This window comes from Amblyraja radiata, chromosome 1 (genome assembly GCF_010909765.2).
Source record: "Amblyraja radiata isolate CabotCenter1 chromosome 1, sAmbRad1.1.pri, whole genome shotgun sequence".
NCBI classification, from domain to species: domain Eukaryota; kingdom Metazoa; phylum Chordata; class Chondrichthyes; order Rajiformes; family Rajidae; genus Amblyraja; species Amblyraja radiata.
Genome location: NC_045956.1, coordinates 76,359,148 through 76,384,822, shown reverse-complemented (window position 1 = coordinate 76,384,822; position 25,675 = coordinate 76,359,148). Strand labels below are relative to the sequence as shown.

Genomic DNA, 25,675 nt, shown 5'->3' with positions numbered 1-25,675 from the left:
GGGAAGTCAGCTGTCAAAGAAGTGATAAAGATCACACAGCGGTTAACCTCCACACCCAATTGCAATAGAATGTGACAAACTAAATCTAAAGATTGTTTTTAAGTATTAGAGAGGATACATACATGACTGCAATAAGCATACTGCCTTTGCAATTAAGGAAATATTTTTGGGCAGTTTATTTTTCATACTGTTTGGAACCAACTTTGATATAAAACAACCAGTTGAGACAAAACTGGAGAATTGTTTTGTGAAGGGGGGGGGGGGGGGACACACAGTTTTGGCTTTTAAATTACATTAACAACATAAATCAAAGTTGAGAAAGATGATAAACAAGCTTGCCAATTCACTTCCACATCTTACATTACTGAACAAAGTTAAAGTAACACCTTTTAAAAGTATCTCTTTTAAAAAAGCTACATTTCATTGCTTGGGAAGTGGTTTAACAAAAATGAATTACATCATCAAAACCTGCAATACTCTATGAGGTAACTGTTTCCAAAGTCTACAATAATATATTGATTGTACAGCAAATCATTTGGGAATCTGAAAAAACTCCTTTGTTGCTTTAGCAGTATATGTTTGGGATCATTGTGTAAAATGAACCACCGGCAAATGAGTTTTGAGGCGTTTGTTTGAACTTGAGCAGATAGGATGTGTCTATACACATCAGAATTCATTATGCTACTACCATCAGCAGTTGTATCATCAATGAGAATAAGTGAGCCAGTACCTTCAGCAGCCATACATGCCCAGGCCATAACACCCCCACCACCGTGTTTCACATATTAGGTGGTATGCTTTGGATCTTGGGTAGTTCTTTTTCTCCTCCATACTTTGCTCTTGCCATCACTCTGATATGTTAATCTTCGTCTCATCTGTCCGCAAGACCTTTTTCCAGAACTGTAGTTGCTCTTTTAAGTACTTCTTGGCAAACTAACCTGGTCATCCTATTTTTGCGGCTAACCAGTGGTTTGCATCTTTCCTCTGTATTTCTGTCCATGAAGTCTTCTGCGGATAGTGGTCATTGATAAATCCACACCTGACTCCTGAAGAGTGTTTCTGATCTGTCGGACAGGTGTTTGAGGATTTTTCTTTATTATAGAGATAATTCTTCTGTCATCAGCTGTGGAGATCTTCCTTGGCCTGCCAGCCCCTTTGCGATTGCTAAGCTCAACAGTGCTCACTTTCTTCTTAATGGTGTTCTAAACAGTTGATTTTGGTAAACCCAAGGTTTGGCTGATGTCTCTAAAAGGCCTGTCCCACTACAGGGACCTAATTTGCGAGTTTAGAAGAGTTTGCGCTCGATTCAAACTCGCAGCATGGTCGACATGTGGTCCTAGGAGGTCCTCAGAGGTCACTGTAACTCCTTCATGCTCGAGGGAAGTTCCCGCATACTTGCGGCCTCAGTTTGGTCGAGGAAAAATTGGTCGGCATGGTCCTTTGAACTCTTAGTGCAGTGGAGTGGGGTCGCTATGTAGTTATAGGCAGTCGAGGTAGCCATAGGCAATCTCCTTTGCTGTACTGGCATTTTAATTGGCTCATTGGAGTTTTCAGAACCAAGGAAAACCGAACGGTAATGTTAAATGCCTGCTAAACTTTATTAAAAGTTGGCTGTCTCCACTCCTTCTCTCCCCCTCTCCCCCCCCCCCCCCTCCCCCCCCCCCCCCCCCCCCCCCGGTTCGCGGTTTCATCACTGCAGCTCGAGGCTTTCCAGGCGAATGCCCTCGAGCATGAAGGTCGAAGCCACTCTTCTGAACTGCGGATTAGGTCGCCGCAGTGGGACAACCCCTTAAAGGCGAGTTTAGAAGAGTTTGATAAAATGACATGTTGAAGACCTCCTTCGACTATGTTGAAGACCAGCTATGACTAGCCACGACTAACTTCGGGAAAATTGGGCACCGAATAATGGAGAGTGAAGATGACCTCCTTTGAACTCCTTCGACCTCCCTTCGACTATGTTGAAGATTATCTACGACTACCTTCGACTACCCTCGATTACCTATGACTAACATGCCGACCTAGTACGACTAAACCAACGAGTAAAAAAAGTATCGATTATTTCCATGGCGACCTTTTTTTACTCGCGGGCATTTTTTAACATATTTTAAAAAACGCCGCAACCTAGCTGAGGCCTCGAGTACGCAGAGACCACTCTCAAGCATGAAGGAGAGTTACCAAGACCTCCTACGACCTCGTGTCGACCATGCTACGAGTAGGAGTCGAGGGCAAACTCGCCAGAACTTGTGGATTAGGTCGCCCAAGTGGGACCGACCCTTAACAGTTTTATTCTTATTTCTCAGTCTCAAAATGGCTTCTTTGACTTTCATTGGCACAACTTGGTCCTCGTGTTGATAAACAGCAATAAAAGTTTCCAAAGGTGATGGAAAGACTGGAGTAAAGACTAGGTGCTGAGAGCTCTCTTATACCTGCATGAAGGAGGCATTTAAACATACCTGAGCAATTACAAACATCTGTGAAACCATGTGTTCCAAACATTATGGTGCCCTGAAACGGGGGGACAATGTATAAACACAGCTGTAATTTCTATATGGTGAAACTCAAATGTATAAAAATACCATTTAATATAATCTGACAATGTGCACTTTAACCACATGTGTTTTTTCTATTACAAATCTCAAATTGTGGAGTACAGAGGCAAATAAATAAATGATGGGTCCTTGCTCCAAACATTATGGAGGGCACTGTATCTTTGAAATAAAACAGCACCTTTGATGCAATCTATACTGTTCCTGAAGGACAATAACCCCTCATTTTAATGTAACACTTCATAATGGATTTCAGATATGGTGGACAGACCTGCCGATACCAGCCCCAACTTGCACTGTCTCCCTAGCTGTTTAGAGCCCCGGCTTCAAACCCCACCCCACCTCGTAAGGTGAGCCCTTCCTCAACCACCGCACCATCCGGTGACAGGGCGATTGTTGCAGCTCACGTTGTAGCCCCTGGGGACAGCACTGTTCTCGGGCTGCCACCAATGACAGGATGCGTTTGGTCACCGTGGCGCTCCCATCCCTCCCACCTGCTGTTGTTTATAGCTGTCGGTGGTGTCCTTGTCCGCTCCCCATACAACCACCGCCACCTCCTCCTCCTCCCAATGCTCTGTCCACTTGGTCTCTAGACACAAAATGCTGGAGTAACTCAGGCAGCATCTCTGGAGAGAAGGAATGGGTGACATTTCAGGTTGAGATAGCTTCAGACGCTATCCCTGTTCTCCAGTGATGTTGCCTGACCTGCTGAGTTAAACCTGCTGGGAGATAAACCAAGAAAAACAGATAATCTCCATTTGCTTTTGTAGCCATAAACAGCTATCACTGGGCTGCATAGGGAGTATAGTTCCCACAGCTAGCCTGTTATGTATTTGATTTAAGTATTCTCCTTTATACTTCAGTTTTCACTAACAGTAGCTGATGATGCGAAGTAGTCGAGGGCACACTCCACATTTAATCCAATGCGAGCTTTCATTGTTTTGCATTAAATCTCCAGTACACGTTTATTGCTTTTGTTTTACAGCCTTTCATCTGTTCCAAGATCCCGACAAGTATTCTACATTTTCTTACCATTTGCAAACTGTTTTATGAGGGATAATTTGATCAAGGTAAATTTAACAATGGCACCCACTGTACGAACAATATTCACTTCAAACTAAATGTTCAAAAGATTCAATTGTGAACAAACAGTGATTCTTAAAGTGATCGGAGTAAGATTGCAATGTTTAGCTGCTAACGGCCTGTCTGATGAAATTACTCGAGAAGCTGGTATGTTCAATCATCAGGGGGCTGTGTAATGTGACGGAAATACTTGATGTAGAACAGAAATGTGTCTTGCTTCTACAGATTTCTTTAAATACTTGACATCTTCCGTAAATACATTTTGATTGTTACATTCCTTTGTAAATTTAGCTAAACTGGACAGTTTTAGTGATTGCTGATAAAATTGTGCAGTAATGCCTAATGCCTACATTCATGAGGGTCAGTCCCTGGCAACCATCAACAATCTTGCTGTGTCAATGCACATGGGTAAAGGGACTACTCTTGATTAGTCAGGAGTGACGACATGAAAAAATAAAATGTTCAAAAAGTAGCTCTAATTAACAATCTGTTACAATAATTGATGGTCCAAAAATAAATATCAAATGGAATGGACAGCCCTTACAAGCCAATAAAAGATCAATACATGATCATTTCCTCTGATTAATGATCCACATTCCAATCCATATGTTCGCTGCTCCACAAAATTCATGGCTTTGACCTTTACGTCTGACCAGGCTGAATTTCTTGTCTTTTTTTAAAATCTCACCTCTTGAGATAGCCACTAACATGAGATGACAGATCTGTAGCATCACTCCCATGCTAAGCTTGCAGTTTCTCAAATGGTTTCACTCAAACTGGATTTGAACGGCACACTTTGGACTTTTGTAACAATGCAATCTATCTCTTCCCCCCCCCCCCCCCCCCCCCCCCCCCCCTCCCCCCACATAGCCTTTGGTGTCAAATCATGGTGTTCTTATTACCTTGCAACCTGCTTAGTATCAATACTCAAGAGGTAGTAGTCTAAATGTGATCTTAAGCAGTCTGGTGCATGATCAAGCTACTTTTTATATCAACTTCAGATTGCATGCAGGGAACTGTATGAAGAACCTGAAGAGATGTTTTGAAAATCAGTATGCTCACGGTCAATAAAATCAAATAACTTTAAGTTTGTTTTGAGATTTGTTGTGATAAATTGATAGTGTCACACTGAGTCGTAACCCTGTACTGTGGGCAGGAGGCGGAAGGAGATAAAATAGTGGGGTTCTTGGGAAAGAAAAAACTCCACCGATTTCAAAACCCTTTGAGGTATCCTAGCTTCTGAATTGTAATTTAAAGGAACTGAAGGTTTAAAGAACCAAATACTCTCCAATAAATGGCACGGAACTGGGAAAGAGTATGATGGCAAGAACAGAAACATGGGACCACAAATACATCAATTACATAACAAATAATCAAAGGGAGAATGCTGAAGACACCAAGTCAAAATGGGGAAGAAAAAAGTTGTTATGCTTCTTGAAGCAAAATGGCTCTACCTAAACACTTTTGAATATTCCTAATCTTCCAGTCCTCATGACATGGATATTTGGTTGTGGGGGCTGTCTATGAAGCCTATAAATGATGCCATTCAATATCTTTCAGAGCACATTTATGCATGAAATCATTACAGGAGCTTATATGTGAAGGCTTGATCTACTGCAAGGAACATTTCTTTTTCTTGATGATGCCTGAAGGATAAAGATTGACTGGGTGTACCCAGAAAATAATATTTGTGAAGGGATTTTTTGTCTGGACATTTTTGAGAAAATTTCAAACATGATGTACGATGAACATCTCTGCCTAGATGAATTACCAGAAGAAGTTTCATTATTAGTTTATGAATGTGTGAGAACATGATAGTTACAGTGGTTGGTTGTGGGGGTGGCAAGAATAGTTCCAGGGGGCTGAATGTCCTTCTCCCATTTCCATTTTTTTAAAGCTCAAATTTTCTACGCAGCCAACTGCAAATATCTTCAAATCTTAATTTAGTACATCCCAACACAGCGAGCTTAAAATAATATATGCATCAACTATGTAACTGCAAACAACTCAAATACAGAGTGGATCATTAATGGTTCTTTTGCAAGTCTCACAATAGACTGCAATGCAAACACAGTTATTGGCAGAGAAAGCAGCAACTGTATTTATACAGGTACAGGCAAAAATGTCAGAGCAAAAAGTGCCCTTCAGATTTTGCCAAAACAAAGAACCACTAAAGACATTAATCAATGGATGCAGATTGATGGAATGATAATGGATTCCTGAAGCTAGACAGGTCTGCAGCATAGCTTTCATAGTTCACATGCCTCGACCTCTAACACAGTAATAAAGTGCACTTTGAATCTTGGCTAAAGAGCTAAAGTGACAAAAATAAAGATACTGGTTAGTGTGGAATTGAAATGGAATGCAAGAATGAATAAACTGTGAACTCATCGCCAGCAATGCTTAACCATTTAAAGGTCCTATTTGCAAGTCCTTGCAAAAACTCCATTGTCACAGTCCTACCTCAGCAAATTGTTTTTATTGCAGTGTGCTTTTATTTTGGTTTAAAGCAGTATTTATATAGTTTTATAAATGACCCAACACATTTTGTTTGTGAGTTCCATAAAGATCATCCCTTACACTGCAATAATCAAGAAAGGGGCCTAACTGGATGTTGGAAATAGTTTCTTTCAACCAACACAATAAATTATATAAATAATGACCAGTCTATCCTGGAAAAAGCGATATAAAGATAACAACTTTACAAGTATCAGCACACGTTCAGTTCTGAAAGTGAGCTGGAGGAGGTAGAGGGATTGGGGAACCGCCAGCAAAAAAACCAGAGGAAATGTTTCCTAATTAATGGGATGATGGGTGGGAAGGATAACAGCAGAAGCAAATATATCATGGCCTCCAAAAAAGTTTGTAAACCAGCAGTTTTACCTGAAATTTGATGAAAAACTGAAGCTTTATCTTTAAGTCCAGCATTAAGGTGGGCTTCTCTTGCAACAAAGCCGAAGAAATGGGGGTTGGGGTCACTCCGCAGATGCTCTATCAGGCTCTGGTTCCATTTTCTGAACATTTAAGACTTTTGATTGAATGCCTGAGAACTGTGCCCCAATGGTTTATCATAGAACCCCCAACTCATGGCTACAGCCATTTTACCGAACTCTAGCCTGAGTTTGTGGCATAATGAGCAGAAATTAGATTGAATTTTGAAGCTTTTCATAACATGAACATTGACCGATTAATCTAGCAAAGCTGACATTAGGAATGTCCCTCCATGTTCATGGCAACTCTCCTTAATTAGGAGGGGAGTGCGAGAAGAGGGAAGCTCTCAGTTGCTTTGAATTATTTCTTTTTTAGTCGCAAAAAATCAACCTAATTTTAAAATTCCCTGCTAACCTCAGATGAACGATGGAGCAAATGCACCATGAGAATGATCCTTAATTGTAGCACAACTTTGCACATTTATATCTTAATACAGTGTATTGTTACTTCTTGTGTTTCACTACAGACTAACCCCACCCCCACTTTTTGTATCTTGATGCCATGTACTATTCCAGAAATGGTATATGTATTAGGAATTGAGGAGGAAATATTTTTCCGCAGAGGCGTACATAGAACAATACAGCACGAGAACAAGCTCTGTGGCCCACATTGTCCATGCTAAACATGATGCCAAATTAAACTAAAACCCTGTGTCTGCTTGTGATCCACATCCCACTACTCTCTGCATATCCATGCGCCTATCTAAAAGCCTCTTAAATGCCACTATCGTATCTGCCTCGCCATCAACCTTGCAATGCATTCCAGGCACCCACCACTTTCTGTGTAAAAGAAACTTGGCGCACACATCTGCTTTGCCACTCTCACCGTACAAGTATGGTCCTAGATCTTGACATTATCACCCTGGGGGAAAAAAGGTTCTTCTAGGAGTAGTGCTAATATACCAACTCCACAGGCATTAATATTTTTAGATCTTTAATTCAGTGGAAGATGATTTCTTCTATGCTATTCGACCAACAGAGAAGTAGATGTTATGAGGGAAATTACAAAGGAAATCACATTGGAGGAATCAAAAGCTGACTGTGGCCCCATAAGCGCTCTGGTTTACATAGACTAGTTTGGTTGTAAGAAACTCTCACAATTTTAACATAGTGATTACCAAAAAAACACATTGGATGTTATCTAAAACCAATTTAGGCGTGAGACAAACTGCATCCCAAAACAAAATAATAGAAATTATGCTTAGATAAGTTATCTGTGATTCAGTTATAAACTTAAATTACATTTGTACATCGCGTCTTGGTTATCTACATACAGAGACAAATTTCATCCACTTTTTGCAATACATGATAGTTGGATTCAGCACTTCAGAAGTTTAATTCTTTATGATCTCCAGTAAAACATATAATTTTTAATGTATGCTCTGCCTGTAAATACAGGCTGATTTTTGTTTAACATACCAAGCAGCACAAATAATCTGATCTTGCTGCATTATTCAGTCTTTCTAAGAACTGCATGTTTTCAGAGAGTTAAAACAGAAATATGGAAACAAAGATCTAAAAAGGCACAGATCATCAGACTTACAGACTACTTTCCTTCAGCTAAAGCCAGCCAGCCTCCTTGCACCAGGCCACAGCAATCCTTCTACAACTGCTTTCCTTTCAGTTGCATTTGAGCTCGTCCCTGCTGGCAACGTGTACCAGAGGCACTGAATGCTGGAGTGGAGGAAGGAGAACTGTGAGCTCAGCCTTGCCCTTGTCTGGGCATGCGTCCCTGTCAAAACAAATAGGACGCAAAAGATCTGCAGAGAGGCAGCATTCCACAGCATTGTTAAGGTTGAATATATTAGAAACAGAAAATTGCCAGAGAGAAAGATTCAAGTTCAAAGGTCAGGTATCGAAGTGCATTGTTGAACAGCCATTGTTTGATGGGCAGCAACTGGTCAAACAGGAGAATGCGATTACGCACTCAGTGAGTGAAAATAAAATTAATCAAAATGATTACACCACAGAAAAGAGAATCAGGAGTGACGACAGTTCCTCACCATATGAAGCAAGGGGCATTTTCACTGAATAAAGGAGGATTCAGATCGAAATGCCCTGTGAGAACCAATGTATAGCATCATGATTCCCACACAATTCCCCTCCCCCACTCTTTTTGCTGAGTCCCCTTCTCCAGCACGACACTAAAAAGGCAACGGTGGCTAGTGCTGAGTGCTGGGGAGGAGAAAGGTCACTGCGAGTCTTCTGCTGGCTGCTTTTGCGCTGATCAGGGTCGACAACTAAAGAATGACTGATTTTGAATCTCTATGCAGCCTTAATTCATCCCACTTGCAGAACATTTTCCCATCCACTGCAGCTCCTTCACTTAGGACTGCAGGTTCTCCATCTTTCCGTTCCGCTTGATGTTTGAATCACTGCATTTTGCTCCTCCACAATTTGCTCAGAAAGCTTTTTGCTGCTCTAACTCTTATCAAATGCCTCAGAAAACTGGCCTGCACATAAACTCCTACACTCACTGCTTGGCGTGGAGCTCCTTCAAAGGGCCAAAGCTGAAGCTTTGTACATCGATAATTGGAGATACATCTCTGAGCTCACGGATACTCAGCTTTGATTTTGACAGTAGATAGACACAAAGTGCTGTAGTAACTCAGCGGGTCAGGCAGTATCTCTGGAGCAAAAGGATGGGTGACGGTTTGGGTCGGGGCCCTCCTTCAGACTGTTAACCAGCACCTGCAGTTCCTTTCTACACACTTTAATTTTGGCAGCCATTTAGCTCCAGAACGCAGTGTGATTTTGGTTCAAATGTGAATGGAGGCGTTGTGTTCCAGAGGGGGAGAAGGATGGGGGTGGTTTTGAGAGTGAATGCACTGATTAATATCTGATGGCGTGTGGCGTCATGGAGTCTAAGTAAAGCTGAAGTCAGTGGGAATCAAGGGAAAACTCCCCACTGACAGGAGGATCTTTCACATAAAGGAAGTATGATTGTTGGGAGATTCATTTTACACCCCCTCCTCCCCCTCAGGACAATACTGCAGGAATGCTTCAGGCCAATGTACACCATCTGTTAAGCACATCAGTAGCGTGGAGAAATATTCTTCACCTGCCCGATGACAGTAGCTCCAACACAGAAGAAGTTCAATACATCCTGGATACAGAATCACGTTTGACTCACAACATATCCATCACTCCAAGCATTCACTCAATTGTTCTTAGGCTGCGGAAAGGACTGGGCACCTACTGGGTGTGAGATCTACTGGGCGCCTGTGACAACTACTCTCGTGTTTATGTTGCAGACATCAACAATTTGTAAATGGTACAGTGCATTCAGAAAGTATTCAGACCTTCACTTTTTCGAATTTTTGTTACGTTACAGCCTTATTCTAAAATGGATTAAATTGTATTTATTTTTTTTAATCATCAATCTACACACAATACCCTAAAAATAAAAAAGCGAAAACAGGTGTTTAGAAATTTTTGCAAAGTAATTACAAAGAAATAACTGAAGTATCACATTTACATAAGAATTCAGACCCTTTACTCAGTACTTTATTGAGGCAGCGATTACAGCCTCAAGTCTTCTTAGTTATGATGCTACAAGTTTGGCACACCTGTATTTCAATAATTTCTCCCATTCTTCTCTGCAGATCCTCTCAAGTTCTGCCAGGTTCGATGGGGAGCATCGATGCACAGCTATTTTCAGGTCCCTCCAGAGATGTTCGATCGGGTTCAAGTCTTGGCTCTGGCTGGGCCACTCAAGGACATTCACAGATTTGTCACAAGGCCACTCCTGCATTGTCTTGGCTGTGTGCTTAGGGTCGTTGTACTGTTGGAAGGTGAACTTCCGCCCCAGTCTGAGGTCCAGAACGCTCTGGAGCAGGTTTTCATCAAGGATCTCTCTGTACTTTGCTCCGTTCATCTTTCCCTCGATCCCGACTCGTCTCCCAGTTCCTGCCGCTGAAAAACATCCCCACTGCATGATGCTGCCACCACTAGGCTTCACCGTGATGAGCGGTGCCTGGTTTCCTCCAGACGTGACGCTTGGCATTCAGGCCAAAGAGTTCAATTTTGGTTTCATCAGACCAGATAATCTTGTTTCTCATGGTCTGAGAATCCTTTAGGTGCCTTTTGGCAAACTCCAAGGGGGCTGTCATAAGCCTTTTACTGAAGAGTGGCTTCCCAGTCTGGCCACTCTACCATAAAGTCCTGATTGGTGGAGTGCTGCAGATATAGTTGTCCTTATGGAAGGTTCTCCCACATCCACAGAGGAACTCTGGAGCTCTGTCAGAGTGACCATTGGGTTCTTAGTCTCCTCCCTGACCAAGGCCCTTCTCCCCCGATTGCTCAGTTTGGCCGGGCAGCCAGTTCTATGAAGAGTCCTGGTGGTTCCAAAGTTTTTCCATTTAAAAATGACGGAGGCCACTGTGCTCTTCGGAACCTGCAAAAATTGTTTTATACCCTTCCCCAGATCTGTGTCTCGACACGATCCTGACTCGGAGGTCTACGGACAATTCCTTCGTCTTCGTCTGGCTTGGCTCTGACATGCACCGTCCCGCACGCACGACAAGACTGAAAAACAGCTTCTACCATAGAGCTGTGACACTACTGAACTCTATCCCCCTCCCACACTGATCCCCCCCCTCTCTCTCACACACCCGCCAATACTCCTGTATGTTTATGTTTATAGTCAAATTTTTTAATAGTTCTTTTTTTTAAATCGTATTTTTATACTTATATTCCTGTGCAGCTGGAGGACTGCTCCAACAAAATTTCATTGTCTTGTACAATGACAATAAAGATTATTATTATTATTAATTGTGGGACCATATATAGACAGGTGTGTGCCTTTCCAAATCATGTCCAATCAATTTAATTTACCACTGGTGGACTCCAATCAAGTTGTAGAAACATTTCAAGGAAAATCAATGGAAACAGGATGAACCTAAGCTCAATTTTGAGTGTCATAGCAAAGGGTCTGAATACTTATGTAAATGTGATAGTGCAGTTATTTCTTTTTAATTACATTGCAAAAATTTCCAAACACCTGTTTTCCCTTCTTCATTCTGGGGTATTGTGTGTAGATTGATGATCATTTAAAAAAAAAATGAATCCATTTTAAAATAAGGCTGTAACGTAACAAAATGTGGAAAAAGTGATGGGGTCTGAATACTTTCTGAATGCACTGTATATTAAGCGCCGAATATTATGCACTGAAAAATACCTTCAAAGCTTTACTTTGCTTTAGGTTACCGTCGTAACCTACTGATCTCCCGGTTGCTCAGCACTTCAACTCCCCCTTCCATTTCAAATCTGACCTTTCTGTCCCGGGCCTCCTCCATTGTCAGAGTGAGGCCCAGTGCAAATTGGAGGAACAGCACCTCATATTTCGCTTGTGTAGCCTACACCCCAGCGGTATGAACATTGACTTCTTTAACTTCAGGTAGCCCTTGCTTTCTCTCTCTCTATCCCCTCCCCTTCCCAGTTCTCCCACCAGTCCTACTGCCTCCACCTACATTCTATCTTTGTCCCGCCCACTCCCCTGACATCAGTCTGACGAAGGGTCTCGACCCGAAATGTCACCCATTCCTTCCCTCCAGAGATGCTGCTTGACCTGCTGAGTTACTCCAGCATGTTGTGTCGTTCAAAGCTTTACTTTAGTTTAGAGATAAATTGTGGAAACAGACCAGAGTCCATGCAGCCCGGTGATCCCCACATGCTATCACTATCCAACACTAGGGACAATTTACAATTTTACTAAAGCCAATTAGCCTACAAACATGTACGTCTTTAGAATGTGGGAGGAAACCAGAGCACCCAGAGAAAATCCATGAGGTCAAGGGAAGAACGTACAAATTCTGTACAGACAGCACCCGTAGTCAGGATTGAACCCAGGTCTCTAACGCTGTAAGGCAACAACTCTACCACTAGGCCACTATTCCACCCCTAAGCTGTTTCTTAAAATGCTCCAAATCCACTGTGAGGATAGGTGAACCAATAACAGAATCCTCTCTCAGGTTGGCATCCCCAATGCCAAGGCTTTTATCACACTCACCTGATCCTGAAGTACAGGCCACAATGGCTACATGTCCACTACCAGACTTATGAAGCAAGGATTCCACTCCAAGCTTTGCAATCATTCAATTTCCACACGTCCTTAAAACCTTCTTGGAAATCTACAATATCCTCACAGACTCCAGGTAATTTCTGACCCAAGATTGCTTTGAATGGAAAAGCAGCATCTGGGAGAGCATCAAGCACTTTAAGAGTCCACCACAGGAGCCAAACGAACAGACAGCAGAAAGAGCATAGATAACACCCTAAACATCTCGCACCGTCCCCATCCTGGTCCACCAGTTGCCGTCTGAGAATCCCACCCACATTAGAAGCAAATTGTCTTCATGCCTAACATGTTGCCTGCACAAAATCCCAAAGGAAAAGGCCTTTGAGAAATGGGATTTGACAGCATTGAAAGTAAACCTGTAACAACTTCAGCTTTTGGAACTGATGACACTAATTGAACATCAAGTTGTGCCTGGATATTAGAGAGGGAAGGTTGGTTTGGTGTCAATCCTTGAGAGATTCAGAATTAGTTTTAAATAAGTTTAAATTGAAATAAGTTTATATGAAAATACCCAATTGAACAATTATACACTAAGAACTACTGTCACAACTGATGACTGGCACTTCTCTATGCACTCATTTTTAATTAACGTATGTTTTACTCAGCCACAGGGAACTAACCACTTTGCGGTATTGTACATAGCTGCAAAAGCACTTGTACTGAAGATCAATCTGTGAACACTTAAATCTCAGCCTCAGTTTTATGTTCAACTAGATCTAAAGCCTACTCTGAAGCTACGAGTCAATCCCATCCATTTACGTGAAGGGGAGGGGGGGAGGGGGTGGGTGGATGGAGGGGAAGGAATTGTTTGCTTGTCAGCACTGATGTCTTACGGAAACCCAGTGTCACTCCCCGAACCTCTCCAGCACCAGCAGGTGCCCGTGACCTTTTGGGTCTGGAGGCCAGGTCTCTACAAAAAGCAGGTCAACAAAGTTGACACCAGCTATTTGATGCCTTGCCAAAGTAAAATATAGGTCACTCAGAGAGGTGCAAGGGATAATAAATGTCAGAAGTTGCAACCAGGAGGAAGATCACACTTTGTTTTTTCCCCTAAAAGATCGATATCAATGTACAAAGGTGAGGTGGGATGTGGAGGGATTTCAAGAGAGAATTTAGAAGATTGAGATCTTGCCTGGCTTTCAAATTATCTCATATTAAAATTAAAACTAGTCTCATATCAAAAGGAAAATGAAAATTTAAAAACCATTCGTTTCATCAGTCACCTGTTGGCTGACAAGTGATTCTAAATAATCACAAATCTTAATATTTAATCTTAAAAGGTTGAAATACTTTGTGCCCAAATAATTATTTGTGTCATTGCGGATATCTGCTTCCTTCACCTTTTCAGCCAATGAGTACCAGACCCACACCACCATCTGGGCCAAGAAGTTTCTCCTTCCAGTTTTTGACCTCCCTTTCAGGAAAATAAGTACTGCTCATTAGTCTATCCAGGCCTCGCCTAATTTTTATTATCTTATTAAGTCTCCTCCATTCCATAGAAAACATCCCCAGCTGAGCCAATCTTTCCTCATAGCTAAAATTGTCCAGACCTGGCAACATCCTCATAAACGTCCCTTGTAGCCTGCCCAGTGATATCACGTCTTAGCTGTGGCCTAACCAGGGTGTTGCACAGTTCCAGCATCTTTCCTTGGCCAAGAAAGAAAGGATTCGATGGTGTCCAATTTCTTATCTACCTTTTACACCTATCCTGCTACTTTTAGGAGCCCATGGACACATTCTTCATGGCTATTCTATTTCTGCACACATCACAAAGATTTCCTTTTCTTGTTTGCCTTCAGCGAATGCATTACCGAACTATTCTCCAGACTGAATTTCATTTGCCATTTTTCTCTCTACGTGATTACATTCATCTTTTTTTTCCAAGGTCGGTAACTTCATCATTCAAAAAGTTCGTAATCACAGCCTCTTTATGTAATCTGCTCAGACTGCGATAAGTGATAAGATTCTGTCAAAAAATTCACTAGGTTCGCATTTCTAAGTAAAAATTCCTGTGCAAATCCATCAGTAATTGCACTCTGTCAGAACGAAGCAATTTCATGTTATGTTAACACTTATTTTATAAAGATTTAGTGTAACTTGCTCTACCCAAAAAAAATCTGGACATTTCTTGTGTGAACCTTCCGATGTTGTAAAACTCTGAGACCAGCTTTCCAACTATTTGGAAATTTTCCATAGTTTGGCAAGCGATTTTGCCGTGCTCCTTTTCCAAGGTGGGATGCAGTTTCCGCACTAACTCTAACATATCTGGGCTTCAGTTCTCATGTTCCCTTTCACTCACTGAGGTCCCGTCTCCCGTGCTCATGGGACCTCCCTCCTCGTATTCTCTTTCCACTCACATGATTCCCAATCCACTGGGGTCTAAGTTTCTGCATTCCTTGTCCCCTCAACCTGGCCCTACTTCCCATTCTCCATGGTCCAGTTCCTGCACTCCCTTTCTCCTCACCCAGATCTGGTTCCAATACTCCCTGGCAACTTACCTACTTCACTGGACAATTTATCAATCCTCTCAAATAAAATGAATGGCGTGATGAGGTATTAATAGATATAACAGTCAATGATCTGGAATATCTGCCAGTTCAGCATCACCGTGTGGATAAGAGTATACTCCCTGTAGTTTGAATCGGTTTCACATGATGAAAAACATCCCTTGGCGTAATTTTAAGAGTCAAGAGTGTTTTATTGTCCTATGTTCCAAAGCCGAACAATGAAATTCTTACGTGCAGCAGCACAACTGGTATGTAAACATAGTATTCCGTAAACGCCATAATGAACATTAGATCACAATAGCGCTAATCCATTTAAATGGATGAGCAGTTTGTTAGTCACAGCACTGATTTGTGCTGTTTCTTTTATCCAAATAAGTTCAGAACTGCTATATTTGATTCATTGCTGTGGTACTGCTTGCAAAATGCCGCCACACAGAGGCGCTATTTTTTAATGTATGCTCTTCTCTTCAAATATGACACCTGTTGAATGGGACTGATTTAAGGAGAAATGCTCCACCAAACCTGAAAAGTTGATTTATTAAATTTATTTATGTACCTCCTGATTTACACCTTCTCGTAAAAACTGCAGTCACTGCAGTACATGACAAAACATATTTTTCAAAATTGGGTTTAACCATACAGTAACAAAGTCCCAGAGCATGTAAGGCTCAGCCAGAGGTAATGAAAGCAGTGGCAGGTGCTATCGTTCAAACTGGTGAGTTACTATTAGTGATCCAGATGTGAGCACATTGATAATAAGACTGGAATGAGTGCCCACTTCATGTGTAGAGACAGTGGGCCATGCAAGAAGATGGTTGGAAGCAATAGATGGAAGAAATTAGGACATTTATTCATTTTGGGAGCAAGGTGTAGGATTGGGCAGATAATCATGATGTCATGGTCAAAAGATTGTCATTTAATAACAAACCCCTTGTTCTAATGCTAAAGTATACTGTGCACAACCTATAGAAGGGTTTCGGCCCGAAACATTGCCTATCTCCTTCGCTCCATAGATGCTGCCTCACCCGCTGAGTTTCTCCAGCATTTTTGTCTACCTTCGATCTTCCAGCATCTGCAGTTTCTTCTTAAACAAGGAAATATGTTCGATGGCTTTTTATTCTGACGACTTAAAATCTACCATATTCAGGCATTTTATGGTAGCAAGTACCAACAGAGTCAGCCCCTGTGGTCAGAACAAATGTCTCCATATGAAACGCAATTTCATATAAATGATCATTACTTTTATAGAAAATAGAATTCTGAACAGGAAAGCATATTAAATATTCTGAGGGATTTATTACAACATGGGCAGTTATCTAAAGAGATGAGATGCAACTCAAATTGTCCATGCAACAATGTGTTATGGGTTATCTTTTTTTTTTACACAAAATAATCCTCACGCATAAAACAATTAAACAAATGGACGAGTGGGAATTATTCAATTTATGGCAATCACAAGGAATTTCTAAACTTAATTTTCTTTTGTAAATTCTGGAACTTCCTACACTGGAAGGGAGTCACAGTGGCTCAGTGGTAGAGTTGCTGCAGAGAGACCCGGGTTCAAACCTGACAATGGATGATTGTCTGTACGGAGTTTGTACGTTCTCCCTGAAACCTGCGTGGGTTTTCTCCGGGATCTCCGGTTTCCTCCCACACTCCAAAGACGTACAGGTTTGTAGGTTAATTAGCTTGGTATTATTGTAAATTGTCCCTAGTGTTTGTAGGATGGTGATAATGTGCGGGAATCGATGGTCAGTGCGGACTCAGTTGGCCGAAGGGTCTGTTTCTACGCTATATCTCTAATCTATCGGCCATTTGTTTTCTATTTGAATGGACAAACTTGGATTATGTGATTTATAAGGAAATAAACTAAAGTGGGTGCCAATGTAACTTTGGCAGCAGTCAGTTGTTCAGTTCTCCTTAGTCCACTTTCCAATTTCATTACTTATTTTATGTGTATTTTATAGTACTTTAAAAATTAAGTGATAAAATGAAATGAATCAGTTTAAAAGTAATTAGTTGGTCAAAAAATTAAATGGTTTGTGTTGGCTACTGCAAATTGTCCCTCGTGTGTAGGTGAATGGTAGAATCTGCGGGGGAATTGACATTACTGTGGGGAGAACAAAGTGAGATTAGTATTGGATTAGAGTACTGATGGCCAGTACTGATCTGGAGGACTGAAACGCCTGCTTTGTGCTGTATCTAAAAGTTATTGTACAAAAGTAAACCATAAAGAGTTAAGTAATTGTTTAAAAAAAACAATGTTCCTTTCAATGGACCCCAACAAGATTGTGAACATGGACTCTATATCCAGAAGTATAATGTTTAACACCCCAGTGAAATGCCAAGTTCAATGTTTCACAAGGCCTCATCAGCTGATTGGGAAGGACATTCATGAGCCAAAGTCATTACTCATGCAACTGCAGCAAATATTCCTGGCTACATCCACAACATTCCCACTCAAGAAGAGTACCAAAAAACCTCAAGTTAACTCATGTGATCTTGTGGTTGATGCCGTGTCATTGACTCAGAATGGCAACTGTGCTTCCTGCAATCACTGAATGTGGTACAAGATTTTACTGCTAAAATTCTTCAGGAGGTCGACATACTTGTATAATTGCAAATAGTTTTAATCACAACCTCAACGTCGAGCTTGAGTGGAAAACCTCGAACAGATAGGGCAAAACAGAGAGAAAATTATTACCATGGAGTGGATCCTGGTAAAAAGAAAAAGGCAGGGTGCAGGATGATCAGTGGATAAGTAAGTAAGGAACTCAGTGGGTCGGGCAGCATCTGTAGAGGGAAAGGACAGGCGACATTTCAGGCCAAAATCCTTCTTCATCAGTTTGAAGTAGGGTCTCGACCCGAAACCCCATCTGTCCATCCCTCCACTGATGCTGCCCGAATGGCTGAGTTTCTCCAGCACTTTGTTTTTTTGCTCAAGATTCCAGCATCTGCAGTCTCTTGTGTCTCCAGTGAAAGAGGTTTGTGTAAAAAGATTAAAAAACTGACAGACTACGAGAAAAGGAATGTGACGGAAAATGATACCATGGTGCTCAGGGAAGCTGGGGGAATAAAATTGGAAAAAAGATCAAGAGCGACTGAAAAATGCAGCAGGGATTTCTGGATGTACAAAGATGAATTGACCAAGTCAGTTCTTGGGAGGATATAGGGAGTGAGGATGATGTTCTGAGAAAATGATGAAAGACTGCCATATTGTACCACGCCAGAAGTTTGTGAACAACTGATGTGGCAATATGGACCCTCACCTGAGTTTGTTCTGTCCACAAAGAGAAGGTCAAACCTGTCCTGATTAGTTAGTCGCAGCCTCATCAATCTACTGTCCATGGCACAGTGATGTGAGCTATCAAATGGCATTTGCCCACCTATCAGCCACTCCTTGATGCTCAGTTTGTGTCCTGCAAGAACCAGTCAGCCCCAGATCTCATTACGAGCAACACAGCAAAATTTAAGAGGTGAAATCTGAGTAACCAAACTTGAGATGTCTGCAGCATTAAGTCATGGTGGTACAACAGAGTGCTGGTGAAAGAGGTCATTGGGATTAAGGCCAAATATCTCCACTGACTGATGTGATTGTTGGTACAACAATATCAATCATCTGAGCTCAAGGATGTCATTGTAGAAGCTTCAGTGGTGGTGACAAGGTTTTGGGGAATTATGAAGCGAGACACTAGTGAAGAACGTCACACCTCTAATCTACTCTTCCAGCTGCAGCATCGATGTGGTTGTCGACAGAGATTACCCATTTATCCCCAGGTGCTGGGGTTTTGATAATGGTGATGTCATTGAACCATTGGAGATGGTCAGCATTGCACTCATCAGCCAAGTCTGGAGATGTCCAGCTCTTGTAGCAAGTGAGTGTGGCTGCTACATTTATGGAAGAATAGAATAGAAGTTATCCTTGTGCAATGATTAGATGGAAAGAAAATTGTTGATGATAGTCAGAGAGTGACACAGTGTGGAAACAGGCCCTTCGGCCCAACTTGTCCACACCGGCCAAAAATGTCCCATTAACACTGGTCCCACCTGCCTGCACTTGGTCCATATCCCTCCAAACCTGTCCTATCCATGTACCTGTCTAACTGTTTCTTAAACGGTGGGATAGTCCCAGACTCAACTACCTCCTCTGGCAGCTTGTTCCACACACCAACCACACTTTGTGTGAAAAGGTTACCCCTCGGATTCCTATTAAATCTTTCCCCTTCACCTTAAACCTATGTCCTCTGTTCCTTTATTCCCCCACTCTAGGCAAGAGACTACACCCGACCTGCATCTACCCGATCTATTCCTCTCATAATTTTGTACACCTCTATCAGATCGCCCCTCATCCTCCTGCGCCCCAGGCCATGGATTAGAGATCCAGCCTACTCAACCTCTCCTGAAAGCTCGCACCCTCTAGTCCTGGCAACATCCTCATAGATCTTTTCTGAACCTTTTCAAGCTTGACAATATCTTTCCTATAACATGGTGCCCAGAACTGAACACAATATTCTAAATGTGGTCTCACCAACGTCTTATACAACTGCAACATGACCTCCCAACTTCTATACTCAATACTCTTACTGATGGACAAAGTGCCAAAAGCCTTTTTGACCACCTTATCTACCTGCGACTCGACCTTCAATGAACCATGCACCTGCACTACCAGATCCCTCTGCTCTACAACACTCCCCAGAGGCCTACCATTTACTGTGTACGCCCTGCCCTTGTCCCAAAATGTAACACCTCACACTTCTCTGTATTAAATTCCATCAACCATTCCTCAGCGCACCTTGCCAATCGATCCAGATCCTGCTGCAATCTTTCACAAACATCTTCACTTTCTGCAAAACCACTCACATTTGTATCATCAGCAAACTTGCTAATCTTACCCTGTATGTTCTCATCCAAATCATTGATGTCGATGACAAACAGTAACGGGCCCAACACCGAACCCTGAGGCTCACCACTAGTCACAGGCCTCTATTCCGAGAAGCATCCTTCCACCATCACCCTCTGCTTCCTTCCATGGAGTCAATTTGCTATCCATTCAGCTATCTCTCCTTGGATGATGTACATGAAGACAATTGGCTATGCACAAAGAACTTCAACATCATTATATATGATGAGCCTTAATAATTACGACCATTTTTCTATGTCCAAGTTATGACTCCAGCTGTTATCACTGGCTCCATGAATATCACTGACTTCAGTTTTACTTTTTCCTGTTAACTTAGTTAAACAGTTGCCTTGACAACAACCACTCTCCCATCGTGCCTTTGAAATTAAGCCTTGTTTGCATTTGGGCAACTACTGTATTCACTTTCTCTATAGATGCTACTTTATGTCAGCATTATTTCCAACATGCTCTGTTCTTGTTTCTAATTTCAAGGAACTAGTTTTTTACTTTTGCAAAACTTGTTCCCCCTTGGTTTCTGCCAAATGGACCTGTTTTTCCAGCTGACAAACGCTGCAGTATCTCCCGCACCACAAGAGCAGCTGATTGATAGCAACATGCTCCTTTATGCTGCGACAAGGAGGATGCAGGATGCAACAACACAGAGAGTAAAAATAATGTGGAACACAGCAGCCTGCCATGTTCAGACAGGCTGGGCCAACTGGAGATTTGTTACCTCTTAATTTTCTTTGGTGGATCTTATAGAAGGATATAAAATTCTTAAAGGATTGGACAGGCTAGATGCAGGAAAAATGTTCCCGATGTTGGGGGAGTCCAGAACCAGGGGTCACGGTTTAAGAATAAGGGGTAGGCCATTTAGGACTGAGATGAGGAAAAACTTTAGGGTTTATGTCTCCATTCTCCCCATATGCTGATCATTTGATCTTGGGGGGAAATGGAAAGTTCCCATCACATCCCTTGCAAGAGCAGATGTTCTATCAAAAAGATAGAAACATAGTAAAATAGAAAAATATATGCAGGAATAGGTCATTCAGCCCTTCGAGCCAGCCATTCAATATGATCGTGGCTGAACATCTAAATCAGTACCCCGTTCCTGCTTTTTCCCCCATATCCCTTGATTCCTTTAGCCCTAAGAGCTAAATCTAACTCTCTCTTGAAAACATCCAGTGAATTGGCCTCCACTGTCTTCTGTGGCAGAGATTTCCACAGATTCACAACACTCTGGATAAAGAAGGTTTCCTATTCTTTCATCATATGTCAGTCCCGCCATCCCGGGAATTAACCTCGTGAACCTACGCTGCTCTCCCTCAATAGCAATAACGTCCTTCCTCAAATTAGGAGACCAAAATTGTTCACAATACTCCAGGTGTACAACTGCAGTAGGACCTCCTTGCTCCTAAACTCAAATAAATCCTCTCGCTATGAAGGCCAACATGCCATTAGCTTTCTTCATTGCCTGCTGTACCTGCATGCTTACTTTCAGTGACTGATGTACAAACACACCCAGATCTCATTGCACCTCCCCTTTTCCTAATCTGACACAATTCAAATAATAATCTGCCTTCCTGTTCTTGCCACGAAAGTGGATAACCTCACATTTATCCACATTAAACTGCATCTGCCATGCTTCTGCCCCCTCTCCCAACCTATCCAAGTCACCCTGCAGCCTCATAGCACCCTCATCGCAGCTCACTCTGCCACCCAGCTTTGTGTCATCCGCAAACTTGGAGATGTCACATTTAATTCCCTCGTCTAAATCGTTAATATATATTGTAAATAACTGGGGTCCCAGCACCGAGCCTTGCGGCACCCCACCAGATACTGCCTGCCATTCTGAAAATGACCCATTAATTCCTACTCTTTGCTTCCTATCTGCCAACCAGTTCTCTATCCATGTCAATACCCTACCCCCAATACCATGTGCTTTAATTTTGCACACTAACCTCTTGTGTGGGACCTTGTCAAAGGCTTTTTGAAAGTCCAGATACACCACATCCACTGGCTCTCCTTTATCCATTCTACTTGTTACATCCTCAAAATATTCCAGAAGATTCGTCAAACATGATTTCCCCTTCTTAAATCCACGCTGACTTTGACCGATCCTGTCACTGCTTTCTAAATGCACTGCTATAAGATCATCTTAGAACATTTCTTATGCCCTTGCAGAAAGAAAGCACAATGTTTTTTATGCCGTAAACCTAGACAAATAATTTATCATTTAACTCTTGAGTGTGTGCGATGCATTTGAGGTGAAAAATAATAATTCCCTTTCACCTGAAGGAACATCAGCATGTTTCAATTCCTGTAGCTCTGGAGTAGAATATGCACAAAGTAAATAAAATGTTCCTTTTCCATATTTAGAGCTTAGTTTTAAAAGCTGGTTATTATGCAGTGGAGCAACCAGTACAAACAGATCTAATTTCAGACAAATACAATCCTGAAACAACGGGAAATGTCCTGATCACTCTGTTCTCCTCAATAATACTTGCAGAAAATTCATTGTTAAACATCAATGACAAACAGCAGTACTCATTTTAAATGGAACCAATATAGAAACAAACAGATTTTGGTCATTGCTTTCTGCTGTTTCCATCTTCAATGAATGGCAGAACGAATGGTTAAATGGTTGTGTACAATTATCTCCTTGCTAACCTCCTGTGGTTGCTCCTTAGCAAGCACTGTGTGCAATTACATTCCACAGCCCAATAAGGTTCAGTGATGATGAATTAGCTCAAGACTGCCGGTCATGCATTTGCTGCCTGATTTAGAAGAGGTTTCTTGCTACCTCTACAAATATTGACATAATTTTTGAGATCCCCTGTTCTGATAATAAAAAGGTTAATTTAATGAATGGCAAAAAGTGCTCGTATTTCTATGCAGAAACAGAAATGGCATTCTAGTAAAAAATAATAAAACCAGTGACCTTGTGACTTCTGAGATAAGATAGCCAGGGATAGCTGGAGCTGCATGAAGGAATCAAAATCTTCCTGGAAATGATCACTGGCTATATTTTTAGGAGGTAATACCTCAATGGGAAGAGTCATTGCACCATATCACTTTAACTATACAAAACATACCCAGCCATACAATTCTGAATGAATTCCACATGGATTTCTCTCTCTTTGAGAGAACCACAAGCACATGCTACGCACTGACACGTTTGGAAGATTGGAGACCAGTTTCCAAGGGGGCATTTACCTGGACAGACCAGAAATGTCTCCATTCAATCTCTGGCTGGTGTAGACGCAGACAAAAGTGATGAGCTAAAATTGGCTTCAGCAGTGGACAGCAAGTCAGCAGCTCGGGTGCTTTACCAGCCTTTCTAGAATAGCTCATAACATGCAGAGCCAAACGTAATCGATCTTTGAAGGCAATGCATTGAAGGCAAGGCAAGGCTTGAAGGCAAGGCAAGATATTTAAGGCGAAACAAGGCAAGGCATTGAAGGCAAGTTATTGAAGGCAAGGCATTGAACGCAAGGCATTGAACGCAAGGCATTGGAGGCAAGGAATTGAAAGCAAGTCAATCAGCCCACCACTGTGTTTCAGGTAATCATTAGTCCATGAAATGCTTTGTTAGTTGAGGGTAATGTAAGGTACAACCCATGAATGCTTTAAAAAAAGTACTTAATTAAAAAAAAACATTAGATGGATATAGAGCATAAGGCTAAGAGGAAGCTCTTTCAGCATGAGTTATAGAAACCCATTGTAACCTTCGGTGATTCACAGGGAAGGTATCACGGTTATGTTACATGACGTAATCAGACTAAAGAAATTAAAAAATGTAATCTCATCATGACAATTTGAGAATTTGAATCTATTTCAAAAATCTGGAAACATAAATGTTAAGACTTAGTTAAGATATTTGCATCTACACCAACCAGAGATCGAATGAAGGCATTCCTGGTCTGTATAGCTAACCCCCCCCCCCCATTGGGAACTGGTCTCCAATATTCCAGTAGTGTCAGTGAGTAAACATGTGCTTACAAGATCAATGTGACCATGAAATAGATGACAGCTAAAAACTCAACGACTTCATTGTAGAAACTAGGCATTCCAATGCATTCTATCTGGGAGATTAGATGAGTTTAGTGGCAGCCTATCAATGCCCATTTTAGTCCTTACCCCTCTCCCTCGCCCCTGCTGCAACATTCGGCTTTGCCTCAGGCAGATGGACAAGTGCTGCACCAGCTCACCATTGGAACTGTATTGCCTGCTATGTGGTTTGGAGATGGGGATTAGAATGGCAATGGCCACAGACCCCATCTGTGACAGGGGCATTGGTGCCTGAAACACATGATGGGGATGGACAATTGGTCAAAGTAGGCATTGGTATCAGGCGAACACAGATGGCTGGTGGGTGGCCATGAAAAGGATCCAAGGGGGTTGGGAGAGGAAGGAAAAGGAAGACTGGGATACCGGCCTCACCCAGTGTTTGGAATCTGAGGGATTAACCTGGCAGATCCGGAGTGGGGGAGGGGGTTATGTCTTTGGTAGATAAGGGGACAGAGCTTTCAACTTGGGAGACCATTGGTGGTAGATCTGGGGGTGGTGGAGGGGATGGCAATGTGGGAGTATGGTACGGGAGTGGGTCATGAGGATGACGTTAAGCTACTGACCCACCAGGCAGGCATCCTGCAGGGAAGAGAATGTTGGCCTGGGAATGTCTGACCAGTGTGCATGCTCCAAACAACACTTTACACGGGGAATGACTTCACCTGTGTGTCCTCGAGGCAAACATATTTTTTGCAGCAAGGTATAAGGGTCACACATGATCAGTTTTTTTTGCCCACAGAAATCTCTCGCTTGTTTCACTCTGGAAAATAAATCTATTTTTAACTATGTAATGCTGGATAAAAGGCGTAGTTATATTGATTTTCAAGTCCCTTATCCTTATCTAATCTGGCCAACATAATAATCATAATCATAATCAGTTTTATTCGTCACTTGCACATAAAGTGCAAGTGAAATGAATTTGCCAGCAGTGGTACAATGAAAAAGAACACAGAAAAACACAATAAAAATGTAACATAAACATCCACCACAGCATTCATCACTGTGGTGGAAGACCCAAAAATTGGCCAGTCCTCCTCCATTTTCCCCCGTGGTCGGGACCTCAACCCTCCGCAGCCATCGCTGCGGGCGTCCAGATGAGTAGACAAGGTAAAGTCCAGGTAAGTCCTGAATCGGTGCCTCCCCCCCGGAGACCTCGGCTTCAGGTTGGTGTAGGCCGCAGGCCGGCGGTCGAAGATTTAAAGTCCCCGCCGCGTTGCAGCCGGAAGCACCGCAGAACGCAGGGCCGGCGGTCGGAGTTCCCCTCCAGGGGTCCCCGGCGAGGGACCCCGCCGGTCCCCGATAAGTCCCCACCGCGCCCGGTGATGGTAAGTTCCCGCCGCGCCCGGTGATGGTAAGTTCCCGCCGCGCCCGGGGATGGTAAGTTCCCGCCGCGCCCGCGGTAGAAATTGGCCGCGGGCTGGCGGTCGGAGCTCTTCTCCTCCGGGGTCCCCAACAAGGGATCCCAGGCTCAGGACGCCGCGCCGGCTGGAGCTCTGCAG

General features: G+C 42.4%; 1 protein-coding gene across 7 annotated transcripts in view; it reads right to left on the bottom strand.

Moving 5' to 3' along the window:
- shroom3 (shroom family member 3) overlaps positions 1-25,675 on the bottom strand; it is a 414,116-nt gene that overhangs the window by 49,783 nt on the left and 338,658 nt on the right. The window contains exon 1 of one of the 7 annotated variants that reach the window (XM_033024789.1): positions 8,163-8,296. The exons of the other annotated variants lie outside the window; for them this stretch is intronic. The gene's annotated coding sequence lies outside the window, so the exon portion shown is untranslated. Of the gene's footprint in view, positions 1-8,162; positions 8,297-25,675 lie in introns of those variants that run through there. 7 annotated transcript variants of the gene reach the window in all.